We start from the raw sequence: 7,780 nt of genomic DNA, 5'->3' as shown, positions 1-7,780 counted from the left end.
CTCGCCCAGCGGCGAAGGACCCGGCGCAGTGTGCGGCTCCGCAGTTGGCACGCGCGGCGCTCAGGCGCCGTGGCGGACGCCCACCCAGCTCTCCCTGCGTGCCCGGGGCGTTTCCCCGCGCTGCCAGCAGCCTCGGAGGTGAGTACGGTCCCTGTCCCGATTTTAAAGCCGAGGAAAGGAGCGCGGAGCGCCGACAACTTGCCTGAGCGCCAAGGCCCGGGGCGATGGCGCCTCTCCCCGCTGGCTGTTCTGGCACCATCGCTCCCTGAGAGGTTACCGCCGGGATAACGGAGCCAGTGAAACCCCGGCACGGAACGGGTTAACTTGTCCGCAGCCCAGGACGCTACCAAGCGCATCCGAAACGCTGTGAAAAACTTGAGGAGGAGAGATCCGAATTCTAATCAAAGGAGGGAGGTGGACCTCGACACTGTCAGCACCATAGACCCAGGAAAAAAGCCAACACACTGAGCTTTCCTGTGTGACAGGCGAAACGAGAGGACAGGTGGGAAGATGGCTGGGTAAAAAGGTACAGGTCTTGATGAACTATTGCGAGTGAGGAGGGAAGTTAAGAGAAGACTTGTGTTTGAATTCTCCCGTCTGGCCCATTAGCAAAAGTTTCTATTGGGTTACTTAGTAGCAAATGGGATATTGTGCTAATTTTGTTAGTTACTTCTTCATTGCCGACCTTAAGGTCAAGGACCCCATCTTGTTAGATTGTTTGTAGTCAGCCAGGGCCTGCCATACAATAAACCTGTGAGAAAATTCCGTGTTGGGCAATAAACTCATTAGCCTCAGCTGGTTTCCACCCCTTGAGCTGGTCTCTATCCACGCCCCCAGGGTCCTGGGCTGGACCACGTAAACTGGGGCAAACTGAGGAGAATGACAAACCCGGCTTCCCAATTCCTGAAGGCCCCCAGGTACCAGGGACAAAGCTGATCTCAAGGATGTACTGAGATGCAGGCAGAATCATTATTCGGTTATTCCAAATAATGGGGAATTCCAAACAAAGCAGATCACCTGGACAGGTCACCACAAAATCCCTTTTTAAATTAACAAGTGATTCGTGCGGCAACGTCCTTTACTCTGTTGTCTAATTACTTCCTGTTTTTATGTATTCTTTGAACTCTTTCACAAGGATGATAAATTTTTAATCAGTTGTAAAAAAAAGTGTGTGTACTTTAAGGTTATAATTAGGTTAACTCGTAAGTTTGTCACCTGTTGATCCTAAACCAGAATTATAAATGTAAATACTCCTGTTAGGTATAACGCTCGTGTATTATTAGAAGGTATTCGGAATGTCACTGAGGATTCCCTGTGCTCACTGAAATTGAGACTAAGGACTCACGTGTAGCCCCAGAATCCTCACCTCTCTATTTTATCCCCCGTCCCTTAACACTGCCACACTAAGACGAGCATCATCAGATCTACCAAAAGGCAGTCATCACCTGTATTTACACCGAGAAAACTGTACCATTGACAAAGAAGACAGATCTATGAAAAACAAAAAAACAAAAAACCCTGCAGTTTAATCATTGTAACTCCAGGAGAAACGGGATTATGACATGTAGGCTTCAAAATAAGTTGACATCTCAGGCATCGAATTAGTGTAGTCGTATTGGAAAAAATGGCAGACTTCGACTGGACCAATCGCGTTAGTGTCCTGTTTCGGCTGTAGTTTGGGCAGAGGGCGAGAATCAACACTTCTTAGGTCTGAGGACTTTTGAACGTTCCTTACCGTTGAGGCTGTTCCCGGAAAAAGCAAGCGGGCGAAGCGTCAGACTCTGTTCTATGTCGCTTGTCTGACAGAGCTCAAACTTTTGCCACTTTCTTCACTCTCGGACCCCAGGCAGTGGCAGGTGAGGGAAAAAACAAAACTGCTAACCTCCGGAGTTGAGTTACGCACATCACGGCGGCCGAGGGTTACCATTTCTCACCTCTAAAACCAGTAATACTTAGGACAGCTAAGGACGAGGAAGAATCGCCCCTGGGTCATGAATTTTGAGAAATTGTTCTGGTAGTATTGATTAAAATTTATTAACATGCACTTGGAGAGAGGGCATCTACCATCTAGAAATAAAATCTCCACTGTCGAGGTTCTGTGAGCCTTTATAAACATCTGTGTGGAAAGTGTTAAAACGAGCGTGTGCTAAGTTTATAACTTAAAGCATAGAAAATAAAACAGAAAGTCACCTCCCTCTCCCCACTCCTCACACCAAATCGCCATCGGTCATCCCGTTTAGGTTCTTTAAAATCAGTCTGAGATTTTATTGTCAGATTTCTTTGTTGTTTGCCTCTGTCCATTTTACGCTCTCTTCCTTGATGGAGGGACCTGCTCACTGTGACATCCCAGCATCTAGCAGAGGGCCTGGCATGCTGTGGGTGCTCAGCTCCGCATGGGTGAACCCTGGAGTGAATGTGGCCTAGGATGCCTCTCAGACCCCCGCACGTTGTCACCGAATGTCTGTGTAGAAGCGTCTGCCCGCTAACACCTGCTCCAACATCACCTACTCGCCCTCCCCAGCTTCGGGGGTGCAGTGAGATTTGGCAGCACACCCACCCCACCTGCCTTCCACACTCTACCCGTTCTGGTCTCTGCGTTAACCTCTCCCACCCTAATGCCACGCGGTCACCTCAGGAAGCCCTTGATGATGCAGGGCCTGCTCTCTGCGGGCTGACACCAGGCTTAAAAGAATCCTCTTTCGTAAGCTACTGTGGTGCCTAGGTGTTTGCGTTGCATCGTGGAGCAAAGCGTCACAGTGCTGATGCGTGCGACCAGACCCTCGCTGCTTCCTCCACTCACAGCGCCTGCCCTGCACGTGCGGGCACCTCGCTGGTTCACGTGCAGACGCTGGGCTGCTCGGGGAACACCGTGTGCGGGGTGCGTTCTCGCAGACTCTGGCTCGTCGCGTCCTGCCCGTATGAGAGCTCTTCAGTAAATACTCGGGTCAGGTACTCAGGATGAACGTGTTGACAACAGAATTTATTTCTGCACAGAAATGGAATCTCCGCTGAGCTGTAGGGGCTTGAGTTTGTCGCTGGGGTGCTGGGGCGCGTGCCGTTTTAGCCACCAGGCGGTCTTAAGTTCCAGATGGGGAATTCGGAGGGAGTTACATGACTGGTTGGTCAGAAGTTGCTTTGTCCAATATAGTAGCCACCAGCTCCATGTGGCACTTGAGATCTAAGGAAAATAATGAAAAGTCTATGTCCTCAGTTGCACCAACCACATTTCAACTTGTTGAACAGCAAAGAAGCAGATCAGACCTGTCATTGCGGAGCAAGGTTCTTGTCCCTGTGGACTCACATGTCCAGGTGCACTTAACCAGCTTCCTCCAGGTGGCATCTGAGGGCATCCTTGCCGGATAAAATGCGGGATGCTGTTAAACCTGAATCTCAGATAGACGACGATTGTTTTATTATAAGTATGCCCTGAAATACTGCACGAGACGTGCTATACCCAAACGGAAAGTGTCGACTGTCTGAAATTCCATATACCTGAGCGTCATGTATTTTTACTTGCCGAACCTAAAGCACAGAATTGGAGCATCCTCCCCGGCAGGCTGAGCGCCCTCGCCACGGGGAGTTTCTATGTGAGGAACAGAGAAGCTGCCCATGAGCAAACAGGTCTGTGAGTTCCCCGCTCCTGTTCGGGAAGGCTGAGAGAGGAGCCCCCAAACGCATGTGCTTTGGTTCCTCTGCTCCCTTCAGGTTTCCAGAGCTCAACAGGGTGGAGAGGCCTGGGCCCACCGCGTCTGTCAGACGCGTCGGGGTTCAGAGACGCGTCGGGGTTCAGAGACGCGTGGAGCCTGGTGCGAGAGTCCCAACGTCACTGACTGACCCCGCGCCTGCAAATTTTTCCTCTTAACTACCTCGTGTGCACCTGTGTGTCTCGGGGATCTGGGGAGTGGAGAGCGAGAAGTCTCATTGAGAGGAGGCTCTCTTTAGTTCAGGAGGTGTCGGGTTTTTGAACGAGTAATACATTCAGGAGGTTCAAATGAGTCAAGCTAACAAGGTGCACGTCAGAGTCTACTCTGCCCGTCCCCTGGGTCATCTGTATTCTCATGAATCCTGCTCGCTGTTAAACATGCAGATATGAGACAAGAATGTGTGGTTCACCCGCCCCCATAAACTCTTGACAGACAGCGGCGCCACCGGCCCTTCTTGGAACCACGTGTCTTGGAGGGATTCCCAGATGAATCCAGGAGCTTCCTTTACAGGCCGCATGGCGTACCGCGTGGATGCATCGTGCTTCCCGTCACCTGTCCCCTACCGGCAGGCACATCAGACGATTCTGGAACGATAAGCACTGATTTACAGCGAATCGGGACTGTTCGCGTTCTGCTGCGAAGCCGGAAGCACAGCAGACGTTCTAGTCACTGGCGGGTGGGACTCAGGTTCTTTCCCTTAAAACTGACGTGGCTTTAGCCGCGTTAGTGACGTTGAGCCTCGGTTTCTTTGTCTGCAAGATGTGCGTAGCAGGGAATGAACAAAAGATCACGCGTGCGAGTTGTCCGGTGCTCCAAAGAACAGCACGAATAAAACTAGTTGGTTTCCAATACCAGATCTTTGCCGGTGACACTTTGTAGTTGGAGCGGACTCCCCGGATCCCAGCCTGGCACGAGGAGAGGAAAGATGCGGTGAGCGCGGAGGAAGGCAGTCTCCTCGATTACCTGTTCCGCACAGGTAGAGAGCGCAGCCTCCCAGCCCACCCACACTGCGCCCCTTCTGCCCTCCCCCCGCACTCACGCTTGGGTTTTACGAATGTCTCTGCCGGTGCGTGGCACCTGTGTGTCCGGGGCTGGGAGCCCGTTTGGTCCACGGCCACATGGTCAGCTCTCAGCACGGCGCCCCACATCGACTGGCCACGCTAGTAACTCGGGAAAGATAGGAATCCATGAGGTGGGTTGTAAGAAGCAGACATCCAACTTAGTCTTGAGAAACGCCTACACAACGAGACGAAGTGGTGTGCATGCTCACACGTGCACGCACAGACAGCGCCGAGTCGCGGCAGGGTCCCTGGGGACGGGGAATCCAGCTAAACTACTTGGGTCTGGGTTCCAGCACTGCCTTTTGCCAAGGGTCCAACTGGGGGAAGTCTGTCTCTGTTTCTGTCTCTGTCTCTCTGTGTCCATCTGTCTTTCTCTGTCTCCGTCTCGGTCTCTCTGTGTCACTCTGTCTCTCTCAGCCTTCTCATCTCTCTGTCTCTGTCTGTGTCTGTCTCTCTCTGTCTCCTCTTCATCTCCGTCTGCCTGTCTCTCTGCCTCTGTCTCTGTCCGTCTCTCTGTCTCTCTCGTGCACGTGCGTGTTGGTCACACTCTTGTGCTGTTTTCCCACCCAGAAGGGTCCTGTGTCCATGTCCAATGACCCCCATGCTTCTGGGCTGATTTAAGTCCCACACTCTGATGATCTGCACCCATCACATAAATTTCTACATGGTTTCTTATCGACTGTGTTCATATCGGCTTTCCAAATTTTTTGAGGAAGCCTAGAATACTCTACAAGCAGATATGCACCTGCTTCAACCCTCACTGGCTTCATGCTTCTGCTCAAATGTCACCTACTCCATGAGGCGATGCCTTCTGGGAAAGGGCTCATGGTCTCACAGATGGTGATGCTGGGAGCATGGACCATCAGCCCAGCGTGGCTAGAAATGCCATGAGCAAAGGGACAGCGAGGACACCAGCAGGGCTGTTTAACCAGTGACCGCAGGGACTCCCTCTGGGTTGCCTGGGAATGAACTGGGAACTATGCTGCTTCTGTCCTTGTGGGAGGATCAGCCAATATCCCCAGGTGCCGGGAGGCTGGCCTTCGGAGCTGACACAGCGACTGCTCCTTATTCTAGACTGCTTTCGTGCCTCCTCCGTGACAGGGACTGGCATGGGGAGTGGGTGCCGCTGGGGCACAGCCCCTCTGGTGGGAGCCTGACCCCTTCCCGGGCACAGGCTCTGAGGAATGCAGAACACTGACTTCTGGCCAGGAGTTCCAGCAGGAACAAGTGACGCTGTGCCTGCCGACAAGACAGGGAGGAGCCGCAGCAGGAAGACCCATTAGGAGTTAAATGACCTGCAGTGTCGTCCGTGCAAAGGAGCAGACACAGTTGTCAGCGGAGGGCCGGGGTCTGACTACATCATCATTCCAATCACCTTGTGTGTCATCTTTTCTCAGTTCATGAAAGTCACACACTGCTAACAGTCCCCTCGATTGCCCCCAATTTTTGCCCATCCCTTCCCCACCATCTCTCTTTCCCATGCATGTATCATCACCTATTTCTTAAGGAACCCTAAAACAGTCTCCTTGTTTCACACTAGGCGGTCGGCGTCGAATCTGTGGATTCCCTGCTCCCGCTGTGCCCGGCAGATGCTTCCGAGGACTCGGTCGGCTGGGCTCACAGAGACACCCTCGAAACACACATGTGACTCAGAAGCTGGGCCTCAGACTCAGACCCGTAGGTATCTTTGGGGAGACACTTTGAGACCACGCAAACCCTGCTTCTCCTCAAACGCTGACCCAATGGTTTTGGCATTCACTGTGGATTTCATCTGCAATGAAGGGGACGTGTGTCTCGTCCTCCTGTGTTGATGTGTTTATAGTTAAAATGCAACGAGAAGTGGCACCAGCTTTGGTCGCTAGCAGCCCCCGGAGCCTGGCTGGCATGTGTTCTCAACAAGTTTCCATCTTTTTACAAAACATCCCCTTATTTTCTTGCACCGCAAAATATTCCAGGACTTTTTGAATTTTTCCTGATCCAGCCTTGGAATCAGCCATTTCTCCAAGAAGCCTAGGTTTTTGTTTGTTTGTTTGTTTTTTCCCCCTGGAGGATGCTGCTCAAAATCCAAAGATTGCGTGCCACGTGTGTCAAGCGCTGCTAGGGAGCCACTGCTCGCATTCCCTCTCAGCTGCCAGAGTGAGGAGATATTTATGTATATCCCCCTCACACATATCTACGTCTCTGTATCTGTATAACTGCACATATAAATAGACGTTTGTATTAATACTTCTGATTCTAATTCAGCAGGTTCATTTTAGCCAAATACTTATTTTTCCACCAGCGAGAACACTGGATATCATTTCTGACAACATAGTCACTGCTTTGCTGAATTCCAGTAGACATAAGTAGTTTCAGAATCACTAACCCATATCCACGGGAACCACTCGTTAGATCACGACCTTCATATATAGTTACTTTTTTTGTCTTTAGCCTTGCAGTACCCGATCGAGGTGTCATTCTCCACAGTTATCTGAATTAACATTTACCTTCCTCAATCCCTTGTGTTAATACGTTATCATTTTAATACAGTTTGGTTCATTTGCTAGTCCCTGTGTTCTATGTTGGGTCCCCTCATCCCTGTGGCTGGTAATAGTTCGTTTCGCTGGTACAGGAAACAGTAGTAGAGTCGTAGGAGTGAGAGTTAGATAAAATGACACTCAAGACTGGCACGCGCTCCTCGCTGCTGCTTTGTCCCATCCCGTCCTCCTTCCCACTCCTGTCTGACCCGGCCCCCCGGCACCCCCCGCAAGACAACCAACCTTGTTCGCTTGGGGTTTGTTCTTCCTGTATGTCTTTTTGCACAAATGAGCAGAAAAGTGTTTTCTTCCTTCCTCTTCTTCCGCTCACAGACGGCGTCGTGCTCCGGGGACTCTCGCAGTTGACTTTTCCCGTTAACCACACGTCCTGGAACTCACCCCTTCTCAGTTCCTAGAGATCTGTCTCTCTCGTCTGCGGCCGCAGGTCCCTGCGCTGTGCTCTCGTTTACCGCCACTGTCTCGTGTGCGGACGACGAAG

The 7,780-nt window shown here is 51.5% G+C and overlaps 1 long non-coding RNA gene across 1 annotated transcript; it reads left to right on the top strand.

Moving 5' to 3' along the window:
- The first annotated feature begins 8 nt into the window (after positions 1-8).
- Positions 9-7,774, top strand: LOC105296303. The gene is made up of 3 exons (XR_896244.1): positions 9-138; positions 6,306-6,446; positions 7,615-7,774. It is a non-coding gene; the product is annotated as an uncharacterized LOC105296303 (long non-coding RNA).
- Positions 7,775-7,780: the final 6 nt, after the last annotated feature.

Source organism: Pteropus vampyrus, unplaced genomic scaffold, assembly GCF_000151845.1.
Source record: "Pteropus vampyrus isolate Shadow unplaced genomic scaffold, Pvam_2.0 Scaffold124, whole genome shotgun sequence".
Lineage (NCBI taxonomy): Eukaryota > Metazoa > Chordata > Mammalia > Chiroptera > Pteropodidae > Pteropus > Pteropus vampyrus.
This window is presented reverse-complemented; position numbering and strand designations above follow the sequence as displayed.